General features: G+C 44.4%; 1 pseudogene; it reads right to left on the reverse strand.

The window, feature by feature from the left end:
• Window positions 1-16,237: 16,237 nt before the first annotated feature.
• LOC101102256 (S-phase kinase-associated protein 2-like) lies at window positions 16,238-17,843 on the reverse strand (annotated as a pseudogene).
• Window positions 17,844-25,048: the final 7,205 nt, after the last annotated feature.

The raw sequence follows: 25,048 nt of genomic DNA on the forward strand, positions 1-25,048 counted from the left end.
TTTCACTCAATATAATGTCCTTAAGGTTCCTTCATATTGTAGCACACATCAGAATTTCCCTTTTTAAGACTGAATAATATTCCATCATACAGTTTCCCAGGTGGCACAGTGGGAAAGGATCTGCCTGCCGATGAAGGCAACATGGGTTGGATCCCTGGGTCAGGAAGACCTTCTGGAGAAGGAAGTAGCAACCCACTCCAGTATTCTGGCCTGGGAAATCTCATGGACAGAGAAGCCTGTCAGGCTATGATCTGTGGAGTCCCAAAAGGGCTGGACATGACTGAGCAACTAAACAACAGTATTCCATTGTAGGTATGGGCCATATTTTGTTTCTCCATTCATCCATCAGTGGGCACCTGGGTTGCATCCATGTTTTGGTTATTGTGAATAAGGTTTCTTATTCACTTATTTTTATGAACATAAAAATCACCTCTTGGAGACCTTGCTTTCCATTCTTTTAGGTATGTCCCCTGAAGCAGAATTGCTAGATCATGTGGTATTCTGTTTTTAATTTCTTGAGGATCTGCCATCCTATTTTCCACAGTGGCTGCACCATTTTAAATACATTCCCATCAACTGTGCATAAGGGTTTGAATTTCACCAACACCTTTTATTTTCTGGTTTATTTTGATAGCAGCCATCCTAATGGGCATAAGGGGGTAAAATTTATACATCACGCTTCACACAGGAAATTCCAACTAGAATAAAGAACTAAAGTGAAAGCGAAGACTTTATAACTCTTAAAGAAAACAATAATAGGCAAGTGTCTTTATGAGTTCCAAGCAAGGAAGAATTTCTTAACACACATAGAAAATGCACAAACTCATAAAGAAAAATATTAATAAATATTACATTGAAACTAGAATGTTCTGTATGAGAATGACACTGACAAGATGAAAAGACAAACCATGGACTAGAAAGTGGCATTTGCAGGATGCGAGTCCATCAGAGCTCTACAGCTAAAATGCATAAAGAACCGCACATCAACAAGAAAGATATGACACAGAAAGATGAACAAAGGATTAGAATGAGCGATTCATAGAAAGAGTAACCTACATGGGCAATAAAGATGAAAAGGTACTCAAACTTACCAGAAAAGCAAACAGCAAAAGAAGAGTACAACAAGGCGGCTTTCTATACCCAGAGGACAAAGCGAGGATGGCAGGCAGATCCCTCTGAGCGTCAGGAAGGGACCAGGAAAGAACTTGCACATGCTTTGAGGAGCACATTTATATCAAGCACCATTGCAGATGGTATCATAACCTGTGATGCTGTGGTTCTGTAACCCGATTTCAGGTCTGGCTGCTCACCGCTTAAAAAGCAATGAAAAAGGCAAGGTTGGTGGAAAGGAAAGTTTGCTTTATTTCAGATGTTCAGATGCTGGCCACTTGCAGGGAGGGCAGACATCAGTCCAAAGGCTGACTCTCTCCACTGACAATCAGTGTACAAGAGCTTTTATAGATGGACGGAGGGGCTGCATGTAGAAAGAGCACAGTCTGCTCTTAAAATTGGTCGTTGGTGGTCTGACCAGCATCATCGTGATTATTTCAAGTACAATTAATCTTCAGTTCCAGGATCGGTGTGTTTCCATTTCTTGAGGCCAATTCTTGGAATTGTGGCAGCTCATGTCATGGCTGGGGCTTCCCAGGTGGCTCAGTGGTAAAGAATGGAGACCTGGGTTCATTCCTTGGTCTGGAAAGATCCCCTGGAGAAGGAAATGGCAACCCACTCCAGTTTCCTTGCCTGAAAAATCCGATGGACAGAGGATTCTGGTGGGCTACAGTCCATGGAGTCACAAAGAGCTGGACACAATTTATCAACTGAATGATAACAACAAATGTCATGGTGATAGTCTGCTCATCGTGTAGCGAACTCCATCTGGTGGGGGTTTCAGTATCTACCAGGCAGCTCACAGAATACGGCCCAGAATATTACCTATAGCCCTTGAGAAGGAACTAAAGGTCCTTGTTTATGCTTAATGACTAAACTAATATTATCTTTCCTTTGTTTCTGCATGTTCTCACTTCTCTGATGAAACTTATTCTTTGGCTAAATATTTCCATAGACAAAAAGCAGCAGAGGGCATGGGAGTGGGGCGGGTAGAGAACCATGGGGTCCTACTCCATTTCAGTTCCATCTCTAAATATATACTTGACAGTCACATTGTCCGTACACTCATCACCATCTTCTCGTGACCCCTGAGAGCTTGAAATGTGGCTCATCTAAACCAAGAAATTCATATCGGATTTGAAGACTTTGTATGAAAGAAATACTATAGGGTGTTTCACTAACATATTGGTTATATGTTGAAATGGTATATTAAACAAAAATACGTTAGTAAGATCAATGTTATCAATTTGTTTGTATATATTTTTTAATGTGGCTACTAGAACATTTTCAGTTACATACATCGCTCTCATCTGTGGCTTAATTATATTTCTAGTAACAAAGTCTCTGTGGAGAAACTGTTGTAAACACAAAGAGACATGATCAAAATGTTAATTGTTCTATTGTTTGAAATGGCAAAAATTGGGGCACATTAGTGCCCACTGCCAGGAAAACAATGAGAAGCACATGTTGCTGGAAGATTTAAACTGTGAGTAAAACCCACGTTAAAGTGAAAGCCACAGAACAATTCAGTGTATCGTTTACAGGGAAGGAGAGGGGCGTTCAGATGAAGTGAAAAGGTAAAATGTGGGCAGAAGAGACGTAACCAGATCCTGCAGAGTGACCGGCCCTGGAAAGAGGACAGGAGGGCGAGCCGTACATACAGAGACGATGCACCCAGAACAGCTTCTTTTAGTTTAAAAACCAAGTGTGCTAGGCAAATGTGGCTAAGTGCCAACTTTTGTCAAATATTCATCCAATCTGAGTGGTGGCCCTTCGACCTCTATGCTATGCTATTCTCTACAGGTCTGCGTGCTAAAAATAATTCATCATTTTTAAAAGACATGGTCGTGAAGAGATTTGTATCTCATGCAGAGGGGTTTGGACTTTATTCTTTCAGTCTATGTTCAGAAGCCATAGAAGGGTTTTAAACAGGGTACAAGATTTCCTTTTGGAGGAAGCATTTTGGCAGCCTCATTTTAGGCTCACCCAGTCTAGCTAATAAAAGTCAAGAAAAAGATTTCATTGCTTCTGACACATACTTTTCAACTTGTTTAAACGGCTGTCTGGGGAGGCCTTACAAATAGCTGTGAAGAGAAGAGAGGCGAAAAGCAAAGGAGAAAAGGAAAGATACAAGCATCTGAATGCAGAGTTCCAAAGAATAGCAAGAAGAGATGTAGGGAACAAGGTATAAGGAAGGTTGAGAAGTGCTTGCAAATGAGACTCTCAACCAGGGCTGAACATTCTTGCAAACGAGATGTTCAGCTAAGAATCCTTTGTTTGTTCCCGTGGGAAAAGAACATTTCTTGCACATAAGGATGTTTCTCTGATTCCTCAAAAGGAACAGACCCAGGGACAAAACGGATTCTAAGTTGATAAGGAAGTTCCCCAAAACAAAGTCTTAGCTGCAGTAAATAAGTTAAGGTAAAGGTTATCTTGCCCCGCGCCTGCGCACTGTATAGTCGCTGAATTATGGTGTTTGGCAACTTGCCCTGTAGATTGTCGTGCAAGGGGTATAAAATAAAGCAGCTGTAAGAAGCAAGGAGTTAAAGTAAAAAGATTCAAACCACTCTGCAGTGTTGGTGTTTCATTCTGTCGCCAGCAAGAGATCAATACAAAGAAATAGAGGAAAACAACAGATTGGGAAAGACTAGAGATCTCTTCAAGAAAATTAGAGATACCAAGGGAACATTTCATGCAAAGATGGGCTCAATAAGGGACAGAAATGGTATGGACCTAACAGAAGCAGAAGATACTAAGAAGAGGTGACAAGAATACACAAAAGAACTGTACAAAAAAGATCTTCACAACCCCGATAGTCATGATGATGTGATCACTAATCTAGAGCCAGACATCTTGGAATGTGAAGTAAAGTGGGCCTTAGAAAGCATCACTACGAACAAAGCTAGTGGAGGTGATGGAATTCCAATTGAGCTGTTTCAAATCCTGAAAGATGATGCTGTGAAAGTGCTGCACTCAATATGCCAGCAAATTTGGAAAACTCAGCAGTGGCCACAGGACTGGAAAAGGTCAGTTTTCATTCCAATCCCAAAGAAAGGCAATGCCAAAGAATGCTCAAACTACCACACAATTGCACTCATCTCACACACTAGTAAAGTAATACTCAAAATTCTCCAAGCCAGGCTTCAGCAATACGTGAACCGTGAACTCCCTGATGTTCAAGCTGGTTTTAGAAAAGGCAGAGGAACCAGAGATCAAATTGCCAACATCCGCTGGATCATGGAAAAAGCTAGAGAGTTCCAGAAAAACATCTATTTCTGCTCTATTGACTATGCCAAAGCCTTTGACTGTGTGGATCACAATAAACTGTGGAAAATTCTGAGAGAGATGGGAATATCAGACCACCTGACCTGCCTCTTGAGAAATCTGTATGCAGGTCAGGAAGCAACAGTTAGAACTGGACATGGAACAACAGACTGGTTCCAAATAGGAAAAGGAGTACGTCAAGACTGTATATTGTCACCCTGCTTATTTAACTTCTATGCAGAGTACATCATGAGAAATGCTGGGCTGGAAGAGGCACAAGCTGGAATCAAGATTGCCGGGAGAAATATCAATAACCTCAGATATGCAGATGACAACAGCCTTATGGCAGGAAGTGAAGAGGAGCTAAAAAGCCTCTTGATGAAAGTGAAAGAGGAGAGTGAAAAAGTTGGCCTAAAGCTCAACATTCAGAAAACGAAGATCATGGCATCCGGTCCCATCACTTCATGGGAAATAGATGGGAAACAGTGCAAACAGTGTCAGACTTTATTTTTTTGGGCTCCAAAATCACTGCAGATGGTGACTGCAGCCATGAAATTAAAAGACGCTTACTCCTTGGAAGAAAAGTTATGACCAACCTAGATAGCATATTCAAAAGCAGAGACATTACTTTGCCAACAAAGGTCTGTCTAGTCAAGGCTATGGTTTTTCCTGTGGTCATGTATGGATGTGAGAGTTGGACTGTGAAGAAAGCTGAATGCTGAAGAATTGATGCTTTTGAACTGTGGTATTGGAGAAGACTCTTGAGAGTCCCTTGGACTGCAAGGAGATCCAACCAGTCCATTCTGAAGGAGATCAGCCCTGGGATTTCTTTGGAAGGAATGATGCTAAAGCTGAAACTCCAATACTTTGGCCACCTCATGCGAAGAGTTGACTCATTGGAAAAAACTCTGGTGCTGGGAGGGATTGGGGGTAGGAGGAGAAGGGGACGACAGAGGATGAGATGGCTGGATGGCACCACTGACTTGATGGACGTGAGTCTGAGTGAACTCTGGGAGATGGTGATGGACAGGGAGGCCTGGCGTGCTGCGATTCATGGGGTCGCAAAGAGTCGGACACGACTGAGTGCCTGAACTGAACTGAAACATTTCTGAGACCAGGCTGTGCCGAGTTGGCCAGTCAGGAGTCAGGGCGCGGGTGTTGCTGATGTCGACACTTGCGGGATGGGCGGAAGGCCCCTGCATGAATGTCCTGGGGACGATCAAGCGGCCTTAAATGCTGCCCAGCCTTGCTCCTCAGGGTGCAGAGAGCGGCGATGCTGACAAACGTCAGTATCAGCGACTCTGAATCAGAGTGTGATCTATGTGATTTACAAGGATGGGTTCTATATGGGTAAGACTTTTAAAACAGTGTTAACTTTCTGAATTAGCTCATAGTTTCCTTTTTATGTGTGCATAAGAATGGAATTTTTTAAAACTTTTTATTTTGCATTGGGATAGAACTGATTAACAATTTGTGATACTTTCAGGTGAACAGCAAAGGGACTCAGTACATATATATGTATCCATTCCCCCTGAAACTCCTCTCCCATGGTGGATTTTTTTTTAATTAAAAAAACTTTAAAAAATGTTCCCTAGTGGTCCCTGGAGTGATTGGGACTCCAAGTTTTCACCGCCAGGGTCCCAGATTCTATCCATGGTCAGGGAACTAAGATCCCACAAGCTGCAAGGTCAAAAATAAAAATGAAAATTTTAAAATCATGGTAAAATTCACATAATGTGAAATTTCCTACCTTACCCATTTTCAAGTATATGGCTCAGTGGCTTTAAGCACATTCACCTTGTGCAACCATCACCACCATCTGTCTCCAGAACTCTTTTTATCATGTACAGCTGGGATTCTGGCCCCTTTATGCAATAACTGAGAAGGCTGAGCTCCAAAAAACTGATGCTTTTGCATTGTAGTGTTGCAGAAGACTCTTGAAAGTCCCTTGGACTGCAAGGAGATCCAACCAGTCAATCCTAAAAGAAATCAATCCTGAATATTCGTTGGAGGGACTGATGCTGAGAGTGAAGCTCCAATACTTTGGCCACCTGATGCAAAGAGCCAACTCATTGGAAAAGATCCTGATGCTGGGAAAGATTGAGGGCAGGAGGAGAAGGGGATGACAGAGGATGAGATGGTTGGATGGCAGCACCGACTCGAAGGACATGAGTTTGAGCAAGCTCTGGGAGATAGGGAAGGACAGGGAAGCCTGGTATGCTACAGTTCATGGGGTCCCAAAGAGTCAGACACAACTGAGCAACTGAACAACAAATGCCATAACTCCCATTCCTGCCACCAGAACAAACCAGTCTCCAAGTCTCACACAGGTCCATCTGATCAGTAGGGGCTCCCAAAATCACAGCAGAACTCCAGTCCAAGGAGTCTGGAGGTAGTCATTTAGCGAGGTGCCCTCAGGGCCTGGATGGAGGTGGGGACCACTCTGCCATCTGTGCTGTCAATGCCCACCAGCCCTGGTCCAGGAAGACTGGGAAGGGATTGTTCGAAACAGAGAAACCTGAGCAGAGGCTAATTTTGTGACCTGGAACCACCAAAGCTGACCTTGCTTGAACTCTGTCCCAAGGGACCCATGCCTGTAACTCCCAGTGGAGGCCTCTGCAAGGTTCCGATGGCAATGGGACATCACACATCCTCCAGGATGAGACCCTATCAGGGCCAGTCCTGGCTGAAGACCTTATGAAGACCTTCTGAAAGGCCCATGAAATCTGTTTTTGCAACTGCTGGGACTTGGCTGTCCTGGAACTTCTCATCTCAGTGAATTGCTCCTCTAATGCGTTTCCTTTCCCAACCACCCAAGTGCCTCTTGGGCCCCCCTACCCCAGGCTTTCCCAGTTGCCACGTGGTCCGAGGGTTGTGCTGTTGACAGGTGGGGTTGTTTGTGCCCAGTTCTCTGTCGGGTCAGCTTGTGAGTTCCCTCCTTCCTTTTCTCAACAAAAAAAAAAAAAAGAGGAAAGCAAATAACTACAAATCCTAACAGCTTTTATCCAGTTCTCAAGCTTTCATCCACTTTCAGTGCTCCTGTCACCAGCGGTTGTGTCATCAGCAGAGTGCTTTGGGGACAATCAGATTTTGATGCATCAAACTGGCAAAAACACATTAAAGGAGATCTCAGTAATTCCAGCCCCAAATCCAAGCAGATAAGGATTAGATTACTCAAGAACAGATGCCGAGTGACAGAAACTGAACTCATCCAACGAGAAAGCTCATTAGTATTCAGTACCCAAGACCCCAAGTCTAACCGCTTTGGGTAGTGGGTTTTATATATTTATTTCAAAATCATCTGGAAATCTCTGGCTCCTGGAGGTAGCTTCCTTTAAATCTTTTTTGACAGACACAGTGTCGCCATTTGCCTGCCTCCAGTGATGTTTTCCATTTCCTCAGGCTGGTCCAACCTTTGACACCAAGACTAATATTTGGTGACAGATGGCTCTGTGAGCTTCTGGTAAGGCCATATCTCACTTTTGGAATTCAAGCGATAACCGGGTGCCTCTAGAGATTTATTTATTATACTATTATTACGCGCAAATTCATTCGATGTAAAACATTCTGCCAGTCAACTTGAACCCTCTCTTCCCCAGCTGTCACACTGGCAGCTCAAAGGACGGCGACAGCTGATGCTGATGGGCAGGACGTCTGCCATCTCCTGTCTTCCCAAATTTAAAGCCGGATTCTTCCCTATCGAGGCAATGTGCTAGAGGACAAGAGCTAGGAAGGCACTCTGCAGCATCCTGCTGGTTAATAACCATGGCAGTTTGCTGAGAGTCCCTTGGACTGCAAGGAGATCAAACCAGTCAATTCCAAAGGAAATCAACCCTGAATATTCATCGGAAAGACTGATGCTAAAAGCTGATGCTCACATACTTCAGCCACCTGATGCAAAGAGTTGACTCACTGGAAAAGACTCTGATGCTGGGGAAGATTGAGGGCAAAAGGAGAAGTGGGCAGCAGAATACGAGATGGTTAGATAGCATCACCAACTCAACGGACAAGAATTTGAGCAAACTCCAAGAGATAGTGCAGGACAGAGAAGCCTGGCGTGCTGCAGTCCATGCAGTCACAAAGAACTGGACACAACTTAATGACTGAACAACAACGACAAAGTTTCCCAAGCGGTGTTTGCAGGGTCCTGCTGCCAGGCTTCCTAGCACTTGTGAGCATACTTATGGCAATGATATGAAATCAGCTGAAAGTGGACCACCTCGCTCTCTCCAGAGTCACAGGATGCTGTCAGTCTTCCATCCTGGTCCCAATTCTTGCCAAGCACCAGTTCTTTCCCCTTTTCAGAGATGCCAGCATCCAATCTCCAAGCTCAAACATTTCTCATAGATACCTTGGCAATAATATAAGAGGTAACGATTTATTCAGTCACTCACTTAATAAAGGCATGCAATAAATACTAGCTAATGGTGTTATTGGGCTTTCCATGTGGCACTAGTGGTAAAGAACCCACCTGCCAATGCAGGAAGCATAAGAGACACGGGTTTGATCCCTGGGTCAAGAAAATCCCCCGGAGGAAGGCATGGCAACCCACTCCAGTATTCTTGCCTGAAGAATCCCATGGACAGAGGGGCCTGGAAGGCTACAGTCCACAGGGTTGCAAAGAGTAAGACATGACTGAAGCAACTGAACACGCATGCATGCACCAGTGTTATCACTTGCTGTTTCCTGGTGGCGTAGCTGGTAAAGAATCAGCCTGCAATGTGGGAGATCTGGGTTCGATCCCTGGGTTGGGAAGATCCCCTGGAGAAGAGAACAGCTACCCACTTCAGTATTTTGACCGGAAGAATTCCTTGGATTGTATAGTCCATGGAGTTGAAAAGAGTCGGACATGACTGAGCAACTTTCACTTTCACTTTTCTGTGGAAACACATGTGAAGGACAGCTCTGTGCATGGATTCAATCAGGAGGTTACCTTTGGAGTGAGTCTCAGAGGACTAATAGGAGTTAGACAAGTGGACTACTGGGGACTTAGTAGTTCTGGGCATGAGTGTGCCAGGGGAGGTGTTACATGAATAGGTAACCATTTTTTCCTGTGAGCAGTTAGAATTTTCTTATGTGAAGAGAGCTCATGTTAGGCTCCTGAGTCTCCCATTTTAACCCCATGGTGACCTTAAACCTCAGCAAGTCCTCTTGGGAGAATGTGGGAGAGGAACGATTATTAATATATTGGATTGGCCCAAAAGATCATTCAGGTGTTTCGTTTTTTCTTCCCCATAAGAACTTACAGGAAAACCCATATGAACATTTTGGCATTAAACAAAAGTTTTTACATGAAGAAACAGGTATATGCACAGTAATAATTCTTAGTTTGCACATTATCTTGCCCAAAGTTGAATAACTTCACAAGTTTCTTCTTCCCTTTTTTTTTTTTTTTAACTTTTATTTATTTATTTATCTGGCTGCATCGGGTCTTAGTTTTGTCATGTGGGATCTTTGGTTGCTGCTCATAGACCCTCTGTTTATGGCTCACGAGCTTCAGAACTCGAAAGCTCAGCAGTTGTGGCTCCCAGACTTAGCTGCGGCATGTGGAGTCTTAGTTTCCCCACCAAGGATTGAACCCATGTCCCCTGCATCACAAGGCAGATTCTTAACCACTGGCCCATCTGGGAGGTCCCACACAAATTTCTTGGTATTGTGTGGAAGGATTCTGAAGGTTCCTGGGGCACTTATTATCATAGCCCATTTGCAGGTTGGAGAAGAATTTCCAGACATGAGGCAAAATAAGAGAAGAATAAAGTTTATTAGAGTGGGAGACACTATTAGAACAGCAGACTGGTTCAAGAGAGAGCTGACCTCTTATGCGGGCTAGTGGCCGATTTTTATAGCCTCAAGACAGAGAAAATTCCTACTGGAATGGTTGCATTAGTGATTGGTTAGAATGCTATAGAGGGGTAGCCGGGTGGGTATTTTACCTAACATGGGATCAGGCAGCTGGCAGGTTTAGATTCAGAGGCTCATAGCAACAGTTGCCATGGGGCTTGGTCAGTTCCAGAGATTTTTTTCCTGTGACCTTGATACAGGGCTCCACACATAATGTTGCCCTCATGTCACATGGGAGAGTCTGAATTTTATTCTAATAAATGAACATTTAACAAATGTTTACAAGGACTTTCAAAGGTTTATTTGTGACCTGAATCCTTTAAGGTGTGGTGCCTTTCCAAGAGTCTTCTGCCTAGAGGGAAAGGACCAGGACCCTGGTTTAGCCAGCTCCCACCTCCAACCCTCTACCCCAGGAAATCTCCAGAAACAGAATATTGCAGGGACCCCATGGGCAATACAATGACCTGGGAAATCAAATATCTTCCCTGTTTCTTCCTACAGAAGAAGCTCTGTGAGAACTGGGTAGGGACAGATTGCATCCCATCTTCTCTGTGGCCTCAGGGGAAAAACTGCTGATTAAAAACGGAAGGTTGATATCATCCCCGCTGAGCAAACTTGAGATCCTTGAAGAGCCTCTCAACCCAGTAGGACTCTCAAGCCCTGCTCGGAGTGATCAAAAGAAGACTCTAAGCTTTCCCCTTGGAGGCCCATCTTGGCCTGAGCTCATCATCAAGTGAGGAGCATCTGGATGTTTATGTGGCCAGTCCTGCCCGGGTCAGAAAAGCAGTCATCACAGCACCTCACTTTATCACTTCCTGCAGAATCTAGATTCCAAGTCACGCCAAGCCTCTCTTGTCAGAACAGGGGGGATGACATTGGCCCACGTGAGTCTAGAGTAGCACGCCGGCTCTCAGTTGCAAAACTGGTCCGTGGCCTTACTTGACCCCTTCAGCCTAATGCTGCATCCATTTGCCAAACCCAACCAGCTCCTTCATCAGGGCAGCAGAAAGCTGCTTAGATTTTAAATAGATGTCAGATATTATGATAGCTGCCATTTGGGGTCATGGCCTTCTCCATCCTGGTGGTTACAGGCAGGGACTCTGACCTAGCTATATTCTCATGGAGGGGGAGAGGCAGGGTAAGGGATGCTCCCTGGCCCATTAGAGGCAGACCACAGGCTGGGGAGAAGCCCCTTGCCTTTTCATCCCTACCTGCCAGCACTCTGACCTGGCCTCTGATGCTTTCCCCATGAGGCTGTCTCTGCCTGGGCTTCCCTAAGTCCTGCTTGGATTCCCCACCTCTTCCCCTGGCACATGCAACTTGACAAGGAGAAAACCAACATCCCCAGGCTAGGACCTCAGCGGGAGCTGTTGGCCAGAATGGCAACACTTGGCCTCGCCACGCGGTTTCTTGGCATCCTCATAACCAAGATGAATGGAGAGAGAGCAAGAGACACTCTCCCTTCAAGGTGGAAGCTGTATTGCCTTGTCTAACCTGGTGCTGCACTCAATATGCCAGCAAATTTGGAAAACTCAGCAGTGGCCACAGGACTGGAAAAGGTCAGTTTTCATTCCAATTCCAAAGAAAGGCAATGCCAAAGAATGCTCAAACTACCACACAACTTCACTCATCTCACATGCTAGTAAAGTAATACTCAAAATTCTCTAAGCCAGGCTTCAGCAATACGTGAACTGTGAACTTCCAGATGTTCAAGCTGGTTTTAGAAAAGGCAGAGGAACCAGAGATCAAATTGCCAACATCTGCTAGATCATCAAAAAAGCAAGAGAGTTCCAGAAAAGCATCTATTTCTGCTTTCTTGACTATGCCACAGCCTTTGACTGTGTGGATCACAATAAACTGTGGACAATTCTGAAAGAGATGGGAATACCAGACCACCTGACCTGCCTCTTGAGAAACCTATATACAGGTCAGGAAGCAACAGTTAGAACTGGACATGGAACAACAGACTGGTTCCAAATAGGAAAAGGAGTACGTCAAGGCTGTATATTGTCACCCCGCTTATTTAACTTCTATGAAGAGTACATCATGAGAAACGCTGGGCTGGAAGAGGCACAAGCTGGAATCAAGATTGCAGGGAGAAACATCAATAACCTCAGATATGCAGATGACACCACCCTTATGGCAGAAAGTGAGGAGGAATTAAAAAGGCTCTTGATGAAAGTGAAAGAGGAGAGTGAAAAAGTTGGCTTAAAGCTCAACATTCAGAAAACGAAGATCATGGCATCTGGTCCCATCACTTCATGGCAAATAGATGGGGAAACAGTGGAAACAGTGTCAGACTTTATTTTGGGGGGCTCCCAAATCACTGCGGATGGTGATTGCAGCCATGAAATTAAAAGATGCTGACTCCTTAGAAGGAAAATTATGATCAACCTAGATAGCATATTCAAAAGCAGAGACATTAATTTGCCAACAGAGGTCCGTCTAGTCAAGGCTATGGTTTTTCCAGTGGTCATGTATGGATGTGAGAGTTGGACTGTGAAGAAAGCTGAACGCCAAAGAATTGATGCTTTTGAACTGTGGTGTTGGAGAAGACTCTTGAGAGTCCCTTGGACTGCAAGGAGATCCAACCAGTCCATTCTAAAGGAGATCAGTCCTGGGATTTCTTTGGAAGGAATGATGCTAAAGCTGAAACTGCAGTACTTTGGCCACCTCATGCGAAGAGTTGACTCATTGGAAAAAACTCTGATGCTGGGAGGGATTGGGGGCAGGAGGAAAAGGGGCCGACCAAGGATAAGATGGCTGGATGGCATCACCGATTCGATGGATGTGGGTTTGGGTGAAATCCGGGAGTTGGTGATGGACAGGGAGGCCTGGTGTACTGCAATTCATGGAGTCGCAAAGAGTCGGACATGACTGAGCGACTGAACTGAACTGAACTGAACTGAACCTGGCTTCAGAGAAGGCAATGGCACCCCACTCCAGTACTCTTCCCTGGAAAATCCCATAAATGGAGGAGCTTGGTAGGCTGCAGTCCATGGGGTCACTAAGAGTCGGTCATCACTGAGCGACTTCATTTTCACTTTTCACTTTTCACTTTCATGCATTGGAGAAGGAAATGGCTACCCACTCCACTGTTCTTGCCTGGAGAATCCCAGGGACGGGGGAGCCTGGTGGGTTGCTGTCTATGGGGGTCACAGAGTCAGACACAACTGAAGCGACTTAGCAGCAGCAGCAACCTGGCTTCAGGAGTCACATACTATCCCTTCTGCTACATCTGCGTTGGGATCAAGTCAATTAGGCCAGTCAAATTCAAAGGAGGGAAATGACGAGAACAGTGCTACAGCAGGTTCAGACCTGTTTTAACTTTACCATGCATCTGCACAACTGTCAAAGTTCACTGACCATTTAAGAACTGTTCACCATATGGTTGGTTGTGATATTATGACTTATCATAAAATATATATATATATATACATATATTTGGTCTTGGTCTCCCAGTTCCTGGCACAGAGCTCCTGAAATCCAGGGAATTTTCCAAGTTCTGAGAGCTAGTAGAGATTTCTTTTGTGAGGTTAATGAGGCTGGAGAACCAGCCTTGATTGGATGGTTGGGAATTTCAGTTCCACCTTCTGGTTTCAGGGGAGGAGAGAGGGCCTGGAAAAGGACCCAGTGATCCACCATGCCCACCAGATGAAGCCTGCAGAAAAGCCAAAAGTATAAGTTTGGAGAGGGTCTGAGTTGATGAACATATTGAATTGGAGGAAATGGTGGACCCTGGAACAGGAAAGCTCCATGCCCCTCCCCACCCCCTAGCCCCATGCATCTCTTCCATCTGCCTGTTCACGGGTGAGGTCCTTTTATAACAAACTGATAAGATAGTAAAGAAAGCTGAGCACTGAAGAATTGATGCTTTTGAACTGTAGTGTTGGAGAAGACTCTTGAGAGTCCCTTGGACTGCAAGGAGATCCAACCAGTCCATTCTAAAGGAGATCAGCCCTGAATATTCATTGGAAGGACTGATGCTGAAATTGAAACTCCAATACTTTGGCGACCTGATGCGAAGAACTGACTCCTTGGAAAAGACTCTGATGCTGGGAAAGATTGAAGGCAGGAGGAGAAGGGGATGAGAGAGGATGAGATGGCTGGATGGCATCACTGACTCAGTGGACATGAGTTTGAATAAACTCTGGGAGTTGGTGATGGACAGGGAGGCCTGGCATGCTGCAGTCCTTAGGGTTGCAAAGAGTCAGACACAACTGAGCAACTGAACTGAACTGATAAGCTAGTAAGTAAAATGCTTCTCTGAGTTCTGTGAGCCCCCCTAGCAAATTAATGACCTCCTGAGGAGGAGGTCACAGGCACTTCTGATCTACAGCCCCTGGGTCAGAAGCACACATGGTGGCCAGGCCTTCAGGTGGTCTCTGAAGTCTCAGAGGAGGACAGTCTTGGGGGACAGAGCCCTCAACCTGTGGGACTGTATGCCAACAGGGATGGTACCTCCAAAGAGACCCTTTGTTCCTTTTCTTGTTCAAAACTTGCTCTTCTCAAGACTGAGGAGTGTCAATTTTTAAAAAATTCACAAGGACTTCCCTGATGGTCCAGTGGCTAAAACCCCGCACTCTCACTGCAGGGGGCCCAGGTTTGATCACTAATCAGGGAATGGGATCCCACATACTGCAACCAAGAGTTTGCATGCTGGAACTAAAGATCTTGGTGCAAGCAAATAAATAAATCAATATCTAATTTTTTAAAAAAAGGCTGTTAAAAAGTGCACGATGTGAGAGTTACAAGCTAAGTTTTACCTGAGGCAAAATGTGCTGAGAAACTGCTCTCAAGAGGTTGGGGGGAAGGTCAGTATAGACGTGACTTCTGGTGAAGGGGGAAGTACATACCATCAAGCATATATTTTTCAAGAAGATTTCTACTGGTTTCATGAAGCCTTTGCTAGTCACAGGGAACCATCTTCACCATGGACAATTTCAGTGCTTTTTCTAGATATGGGGAGATACAAGAATTGGGCTCCTAAAATAAGCTCCTGGAAATATCTGCCTGAAAATGTGTCCTGCCAGTTCCCACCCGCCTCCAGGACTGAGGGCCTCATTTCTGTTCTCCACCCTGAACTCCTTTCATGGGGTGTTGAAGGTCAGCAGCTGCAGCAGGACATGATTTAATCTTTCTAGAGGTAAATAAGTAGATAAGTATTAGTCCCTCAGTCATGTCTGACTCTTTGCAGGCAAGAGGCAAAACCCTATTGCATTCTCTAGGCAAAAATATTGGAGTGGGTTGCCATTTCCTCCTCCAGGGAACCTTCCCAACTGTACATAAAGGGGACTTCATTAATGGGCATTAGAGGATACCCCAGGTTAGCTTGTCATAGAAATCTGTCTCTTGAGCCTTTAAATTCTATACCAGTTATAAAGCTCTGGTTGGCTTATCATTTCTTCCTTTACTTAGGTTTTAAGGTGAATACATTGGGGCTATTTGTTCCCATCAACCTGATTGCAAATCTAAAGGCACAGTTGAGATGTCTATTTTTCTTGCTATCCTCAGAAGATATTGCTGCAAATCTACCCTGATTCTTATTCTGTTCAGCTTACAATACAAATAGCTTATTATTTTTTGCAACCTATGTCTTACAATAAAGCAGTGCTGAAAAATTAAATAGAAGAAAGTCCAGTTGCCATATAGGCTATGAAAAAGATTTGCTGGTGGTGATTTTTAAGCCTGATTCTAAATAGATTTTCTAAGAAGGGCACTTGGAAAATGTGGTTCAAATTTTGCTATTTAAGCTATCTTGAAATTAAAGGTTCACTCTCCCTAAAATTTCAAAAAGCATAGAACTTAGGCTTTTAAGGGTATAGCAGTGATAAAAGCTTTCAAAATCATTTCTATAAAGCAACACTTCACAGTTTTTTCTCTTCAATGGTTCTCTAATATAATTCTAGAAGGAAGGCAACAGAAAATTAAGAATAAAAATGGCTGAGCTCTCCACAGTTGGGCTTCCTGCCTACTTTTCCTGTTCAAAGAAAAGAGGAGACACCATCTTGCAACAGATGCATTATAGACAACTGGGCTTCTCCAGTGATAGTCAGCATTTGATGCCCCATATCCCTTGGTTCTTTTTGCCAATGGTCAGCCTGGTGATGGTGGTGAAATGGGGGCAATTAATCTGTAGATCAGGGAGGGCTTCCTTTAACAGTTGAGGGTTACCATCCAGCATGATTCCAAAGACCTGTAGTGTTTTTAGTGTGGGAATTTCTCCAAATTCAAGTAAAGTTTCAGGTATTATGTCATAGCACCGACTGAGTGCTATGTTGGAGGTAGCTCAGTTGGTAAATATCTAGAAAGCAGTCATATTTCAGCATAACACTATCACTTAAGTCTAGGTGGACAAGATTGGGACATCTTCCCAACTGAGGTAGAGACATCTGATCTCTGCAGATTCTTTCGGTACCTGCTGAGATTCAGCTGAATGATGGTCTCTGACACGTATGCTGCTGCTGCTGCTGCTGCTAAGCCACTTCAGTCGTGTCTGACTCTGTGCCACTCCTTAGACGGCAGCCCACCAGGCTCCCCCATCCCTGGGATTCTCCAGGCAAGAACACTGGAGTGAGTTGCCATTTCCTTCTCCAATGCATGAAAGTGAAAAGTGAAAGTGAAAAGTGAAAGTGAAGTCGCTCAGTTGTGACTAACTCTTAGCGACCCCGTGGACTGCAGCTTACCAGGCTCCTCCATCCGTGGGATTTTCCAGGCAAGAGTACTGGAGTGGGGTGCCATTGCCTTCTCCCGACACATATGCAATAGCCACGTATACGTGCTTTTCAGCAAAGTCAAAGTACCAAGAGAGTTTTAGCTCATCCAGTCTGGAACAGCTGCTCAGCAAAATCTTCACGGCAGATTCAGAGAATCCAGAACACCCAGAAAGGTTGAGTTTCAGTAAATTTGTATTCTTAGCAAGATTATCAACAATGGGACCAGAAAACTGGAGGCCTTCCAGGCTGAGATTCCCCAACTTGGAGCAGTGACAGAAGGCCGTGGAGGGTAGACACATCGATCACTGAGTTCGACATGTCCAGGTGCTGTAGACAAAAAGGGCTGAAATATTCAACAAACAATTGGTCCATAAATGATCATGGGCAGCAGAAGGCAACCACCTGTCAGGACAGAAGCCGACCAACCACATCTGGGTAAGGGTTTCTGCCTGTGAGGTCTGCAGTCTGCCAGAGAGACTCATCAAACTCTAGACAATGCTGTCTCTTAACAAACACTGGAGACTTTCAGGAGTTCAGGGAGGCACAGACAGGAAAAGGTTCCTAAGAGTAGCTCGTCTGGAAGGGAGTCCCAAGATATAGCTGGAAAGTTCTCTTGGTTTAGCTTAGGTCTGCAGATAATCGTAAAGTCCTTGTCATTCCCTTTGCTTTTCAGCTGTTTTCATGGGGGACTCTGTGGGTGGCCTAGGTTTGAAAGCAGTTCCTGGCAGATGTTCTCACTGTCCATCTCCCTCCTTCTCTAGGGTGGAGACCCCCATGCCTGAAAGCAGTCAGAAGTCTAGAACCCCATCACCACCTGAAACTGGTGGTAGCGTTGGTACTCTGGTTGGGAGTCTCCTGGAAGTGTTTTCTGTGTGTGGCGTCTGCAGGTTGGGGAGTTTTAAATGTGCTCATTATTGCAGAGGTGCCTGCCTCCCGGATTCCCACTTTGGTCTGTAGAGGCATACCAAATAGATAGGTAGATAGCAAGTGCCAATTTGTAGTTGACAGGAATACCAAAGAAAGGTGGAGGGGCAGATATTGTAACCAAGAAGTACCCCTTGGGGCCTTCCTGGGTTGCCTCCCCCGCTACCCACATCGTCTGCTTTAGCTCCTCTCATAGCTCAAATGGTAAAGAATCCGCCTGCAGTACAGGAGACCCGGGTTTGATCCTTGGGTCAGGAAGATCCCCTGAAATGGCAACCCACTCCAGTGTCCTTGCCTGGAAAATCCCATGGACAGAGGAGCCTGGTGGGCTGCAGCCCGTGGGGTCTCAAAGAGTGGGACACGACTGAGTGACTAACACACACACAAAGTATCTAGATAACAATATTGGATGCAAATTTTCTGAGTGGTTTTAAAGATGTAAAAGCCTCCCAGTCTCCAACAAATGGAAGATGTTGACTACTTGAAGACCGAGAGCACAGAGCCGCAAGCCTCCTGGAGCCTGAGGACTGATACTCTGAATCCCTGTGATACCATCCTTCTGCCTCACCATCAGCCAGTCAGATGATTGCACAAGCTGACCTCAGATCTGTGACACCACTCCCTTCTCTGGCCCTAAAAATGCTTTCCTGAAACTCTTTTGGAAACTAGAGGTTTCTCAGGGCAAGAACTACCTTGTCTCCTTACATGGCCCAGCAGTAAAACTTTCTGTGCTCCAAACTCTGACGTTTCAGTTTGTTTGGCCTCACTGTGCATCGAACGCACCAACTTGCAGGAACGAGGTCTGATGCTGTCTCGGGGTAGACAGTGTCAGAACCTAGTTGAATTGTAGGACACTCAGCTGGTGTCAGAGAATTGCTTGATGGAGAATTGCAATTACACACTGAAACTGGTGTCAGAAGCTATATGTTAATTATAACCCAATGTTAGGGCTTCCCAGGTGACGCTAGTGGTAAACAACCCCCCTGCCAATGCAGGAGACGTTAAAAATCACAGGCTCGATCCCTGGGTTGGGAAGATCCCTTGGAGGAGAGCATGGCAACCCACTCCAGTATTCTTGCCTGGAGAATCCCATGGACAGAGGAGCCTGGCAGTCTACCATCCACAGGGTTGCACAAAGTCAGAACGACTGAAGCAACTTAGCACACATGTACACACTCCAATTTTAAAGAATGGAAAATGGCTCTTCTTGACACTAAAATACAGCCCACACCCCACTCTCACGCTCTATCCCTAGGCCCTGTTTTATTTTACTCCAGAGCAGTTATCACAACCCAATTACATGTTGTTTCTTCACTTAGTTGCTCCCTACCCCAAGCAAGACTGTAGAATCTAGGAGAACCGGCCATTTTTTATAAACACCCAGCACCTGTAAAAGAGGCTGACACAAAGCTGTGCAGTCAAGATCTATCAAACGTCACCAAAAGCACTGAATGACTGCAGGGAGGGAAGCCCCATTCAGCTGAAAACAAGCGGCAACAAGTTGTGTATGTTGGCGTATTCAGTGAAAATCACAAATGCCACAGGCATTTGGACAAGGAAGGGGTGTCTATACTGGATGGTTAGAGCCAGAAGAATCCTCAGAGGTGACTGGGTTTAGCAAGTGGCTTTACAGGTGAGGACGGTGAGGTCCCAAGGAGGTGAGAGGCTTGTTCAAGGCCACACAGCAGTAGGTCTAGAGTCAGGCCAGTGACTTGGGTCACTATGTAAACTTAAAGCTCCACATGTCTTATTCCTCTCTCCAATGAAGCATCTTTTAGGGCCGTAGCATCCATAGCCTGACAGTGGTGGTTGGCTGGGCAACAATGAATGAGATTTCAGGAGGAGACTATGGACTGGGCAGTAAAAGTCAGGCTCACATGCTGTGGGATCTCTGGGTACTAGACAGAGGGAAACATATTCTTTGGAGCTTTACTTGATTCACCTTGGGTCATGGGATCAGCTGCATGAAAAATAGTTCCAGTCTTTTGTATAAAATCCTGTTTTTCCCAGACATCAGCTACAGGGCTCACTGTAAAAGATGGAGGTTTCTAAGCCAGTTGTCCTTAAGTAAGTGATCCCATGATAGAAAGATAGAAACACGTGACTGCCGTTCACACACAGAAAAGCTTGCGGGTTCTTACTTTGTTAACTTTCTGAGAGCACTAATTAATTTGAGGCACTCTCCCATGGTGCTGGACTAGCTCCCACATTGTGCAGCTAGAAGCTGAATCATGACTCATTTCTGCATCACACAAGTGTCCAATTCTGTCTTAGTTCTTATTCAAGTTTCTTGAGTGATTCCATTTGAGTAACATGTTCTAAGACAAAGACGTGCACTAGTCCAGGTAGAAGATTCATTTCAGAAAAGAACACGAAGATTTGCAGAACAGTGGGAATCAGTTTAAAAAAAAAATACAAGAAACGAGACATGGTGCTTGCATGCTTTCTACACCAATGCACTTTCTCCTTCAAACTGGTATGGTTTTAGCAAATTTAGCCAAGCGAGCCACTGGTAATTTTTTAAAATGCACAGTTCTTCTCTCAGCCATCCTTGTTTTCATCTTCATAATTAGCTTTACCTTGAAGAGTGAAAGTGAAAGTCACTGAGTCGTGTCCGACTCTTTGTGACCCCATGGACTATACAGTCCATGGAATTCTCCAGGCCAGAATACTGGAGTGGGTAGTCATTCCTTCTCCAGGGCATCTTCCCAACCCAGGGATCGAACCCAGGTCTCTCACATTGCAGGCAGATTCTTTACCAGTTGAGCCACCAGGTAAGCCCACCTTGAAGGGTGTTAACTACAAATTGGCAAGAGTGTCAACTACGAATTGGCACTTGCCATCTACCTCTACAGGATTAAAGCATGTGCTGCTTGTCTTCGACACCACCTGAAAGGAATTCAGGGTGGAAAGCAGTAATGAGATCCTCTGTGCTGGGGGTTGGGGGTGGAGGGGAACTGATAGGACACATCTCCAGGTAGTTAGATATTTTCAGGGGCCAATTTTATGAGCCCAATTCTTATATCTTCTTTATCTAGAAAAGCATGAAATCCTTCACGGTGACAGCTGCTCCTCATGACCAGCAGAAACCTTCTCCAAAAAATAACGTGCTTAATTGCATGTACTCCACCTTCGCCAAAACCACATATATACTGACCTTCTGCCTTGCCCCTTTGAGCAGTTTCTCAGAGCTATCTGAAACTCTGTCTCCCAGGCTACAGTCCTCATTTTGCCTCAAACAAAACTTAACTTGCAACTCTCGCACTGTGTATTTTTTAAGTTGACAAGAGAAAACAGCTGAGTGAGACAGGGTGAAATAAACCCTTTGTTTTCTTCCTCTTTGTAATCATCATGAACTGTACATTCCAGTTTTCCTGTTTGTGCTTCAGATAAAATTGTATCAGCCCATGTGGTCACTTCATGCTCGCTTAGAGCTGTCTGCTACTTGCCCTTTTTGACTGCTGCAGTGACCCACACCCATCCTACAGAGACTCTACAAATGTATCTACTACTATGCCTTGCTCACAGTAGATACTCAGTAAATGCCTGAAGACTGAATCTGTGAAGAGAATGCCCTCTATACTCCCCTCCCTTCAAAAAGAGGATTTCTGAAATCTTACAAACATGCTTGAAATGTTTAGAGACAAACAAAATTTCAAGATTCATGGTATCTGGGAAATTTGTCTTAAGAATGTGCATAAGTCACACATCTGAGTTAGGACTTAAAACTGATCATTTGGCCGGTGGGTATGTGGTCACAGACAATGAGGCAGAAAGAGGAGGAAATCCATGTGCAGTCCTGGAAGCACTGCCACTTATGTTTGGCTCAGTTGTGGACAAGCAAGTAGTTCAATTGTGTGTGAGTGAGTGAAGTATAAGTATACTAGCGAGGTAGAAAAGCAAAATAATGAAAAGCAGATGGCAGAGAGCCAAAGATGCTAGTCTAAGGAGTATGAATTCCACTCATAGAAATCAGAGAGCCTCCTAAGGTTTTAGACAATGACAAGAATGCTCATAGAGGCCATGCCTATAATCATCAAACATATATAACATAAATGTTGCTTGGTCATATCCGGCTCTTTGTGACCCCGTGGACTGTAGCCCATCAGGCTCCTCTGTCCATGGGGATTCTGTAAGCAAGAATACTTGAGTGGGTTGCCACGCCCTCCTCCAGGGAATCTTCCCAATCCAGGGATCAAGTCCAGGTCTATATGGCAGGTGGATTCTCTACCGTCTGAGCCAACAGGGAAGCGATATATGTTACCAGCAATTCTTATTCCTAGTATTTTCTCTAAAGAAATGAAAAGTGTATTTGCAAACACACAAAAAAATTGTACAAGGGTGTCCACAGAAACTTTATTCCAAAAAACTGGAAACAACTCAAATATTCACAATAGGTAAATGGTCCAAGAAATTGTGGTACGTTGACATAGCAATTAACAAAGGATTGATTCACAGAATGAGGATGTTTCAAAACCATTACGCTGAGGAAAAGACGTCAGACACAAGACTGCAAATGGCAGGTTTCACTTATAGGAAAACCTAGAAAACAAAAAACAAAAAACTTGCCAGGTGGCGCTAGTGGTAAAGAACCTGCCTGCCAATGCAGAAGATGCAGGTTTGATCCCTGGGTCAAAAGGATCCCCTGGAAATGGCAACTCACTCCAGTATTTTTGCCTGGAGAATTCCATGGACAGAGGAGACTGGCAGGTTACAATCCATGGGGCCGCAAAGAGTCAGACATGAATGAGCACACAAGCATGCACTAGAAAAACTATTCTAATCTATTGGAACAAAATGCAGATTAATTGTGCCTGAGGCCAGGGGTGAGGGGAGGAGTCGCCACCCCATGCACAAGAGCACAGGGAACTTTGTGTGTGTGTGGGGGGCAATGAAATTGTTCTATATCCCTGTTGTAGTGCTGATTTCACAAGTACATACATTGGTCAAAATTCATTGAAATGTACACTTGAAACGGATGCACTTCAATGTATGTAAATTAAAGCGAAATGAAGTTGGTTTTAAAAAAGAAAACAGAACTATATTTGGACACAGCACTACCTACGGCAAAGAGGAAACAGGACAGACTTTCCTAAGGTGCTTGTCCTTTAGCCTGAAAGTAAGGTGTAGCCTGTGACATAGAGGCTCTGCTCTGTAGCACCATGGACAGCACCATAAGGGTGTCCATGGCCAAGGAACCACGTGGAAAGAAACGAGCCAAGAATGCCTCTGTGTGTGTGTGTGTGTGTGTGTGTGTGTGTGTGTGTGTGTGTGTGTGTGTGTAGGGGATGGGATCCCTGGAGTTAATTAATGCATGTCGTTCTAGTGAAGATCTTACCTACTGGCTTGTCCTTCAAGATTCTTTCCAGTCCTACTTCCCATGAAGTCTTACTTGAGTTCCTGCCCACACCAGCCTTTTCCTCTTTCTCTCTTCTGAACTTTTACAGTAAGTCCTGTTTGTTTAATTTTGGGGGGGTAACTATGGCCTTTTTTTTTTTTTCCTTCTTGTGCTGCTCTTTCAGTTGCTTATCACTACTTAATTTGAAATGTGGTTACACTTTACATCATCTGCTACTTACTGCCAGGCCCTGAAGAGGGAACCACTGTCTGGATCCCCCTCAGTGCCTCCAGAGAAGTCAGGCAGTATTTGTGTATGTTCTTGATTCATGTTGGTTTTCACTTCCTGAAAGTGGACTCTGTTAATAATTTGGCATAAGGAAGAGACATAACAATTTTCTTATGATTGAATTTAAGGGCTAAGTAGGGAGATACTGGGTCTTCCCAGGTGACTCAGTGGTAAAGAACCTGCCTGCCAATGTAAGAGACATGGGTTTGATCCCTGGGTCGGGAAGATCCCGTGGAGAAGGAAATGGCAACTTACTCCAGTATTCTTGCCTGGAAAATCCCATAGACAGAGAAGCCTGGCGGGCTACAATCCGTGGGGTGGCAAAAGAGTTGGACACGACTCAGCGACTAAACAACAACAAGAGATACTGAGGTTTGTAAACCCTTTGGTAATTTATCTCTGTTTCTACTTTGATTGACTGACCATAATTTCTACCACAAAGCCAATACCCTATTCAGGTGATGTAGTCTCTGCAGCAAACTGAAATCGAGTTGCTGTATTTCCCTGATGATTTCATATCTCCACGATTTTTTTTTTCAATCCTGAATTTCAGCCAGGGCAGTCACATTTGTATTTGAAGCCTGCCAACTCTGGCCAGAAATCGGGTGTCCGCTTAAGACACACCTTGACAAGTGGATTAGATGTTCCAGTAAAACGCAGATAAATGTCACTCATGTCACTATAAATAAAAGTCTAGGCCTGCTTATCAGCTTGTAGGGTTGAGGTTGTACCTTCAACACTTCTGAGTGCTTCACACTTTGTTATCCTTGAAACGAGTCCTTTTCCTTCCAGTCTCTCTACTTACGCACCCAGAGGGAATTATTACCATTTGACTCCTTGAAACATGTGCCTTCTGTCAGTGTCCTGTCTTTTGCTTTAGGAGACAATATAACCTGTGGCCTTAAACAGAAATCTGCCAGGATCTTCTCAGATGTCATATTATGGAATGAAATGTAGCAGGAGGCTTTCACGGTGCTGATCCAGAATGTCTTGTACCTGCTTTATAAGCAAATCACATTCTAGCGGACTTTGACTGTTTGGGGTTATGTTTTAGAGCATGGGATTTGTCACTGAAATCCATGTAATAATAAGTATGATTTATATTTGTGGTTTTGGTCAAATCCTGTTCTTTGAAACCAAATTATGTACAGCCAGCCAAACTTTGCGAAAATGTCAGTCACAACGTGTCACACTTACAAACATACAGCATCAATTCTAAAAGTATCTGAGGGATACAAGGCCTTGAAAAAAAAAGAAAGATTTTTGTGGTTGGAGAAATTGAGAGATGGAGCATGCAAAAAGGCTCTAAAATGGCCACAGAAATGTAGGCCACTTAATGCAATTTAACCCTAAAGTCATTTCATTACAGTTTCCCTTTCTCAACACTTCGGGGTATGATGCTCATTGTTTAATGTCTTTGGTTAACTTAAGGTGTGAGCACAGATGGAGAAAGTTGAGAGGGAAATAATCTTTCTGAATACATTCATCAATGTGTACAGATGGAGGCCTTACAAATGCATCTTTCAGTTATCTACATTTCTGAGCTGCATTCTGAAGTTCAGCCAGG

This window comes from Ovis aries, chromosome 13 (genome assembly GCF_016772045.2).
Source record: "Ovis aries strain OAR_USU_Benz2616 breed Rambouillet chromosome 13, ARS-UI_Ramb_v3.0, whole genome shotgun sequence".
Taxonomy (NCBI): domain Eukaryota; kingdom Metazoa; phylum Chordata; class Mammalia; order Artiodactyla; family Bovidae; genus Ovis; species Ovis aries.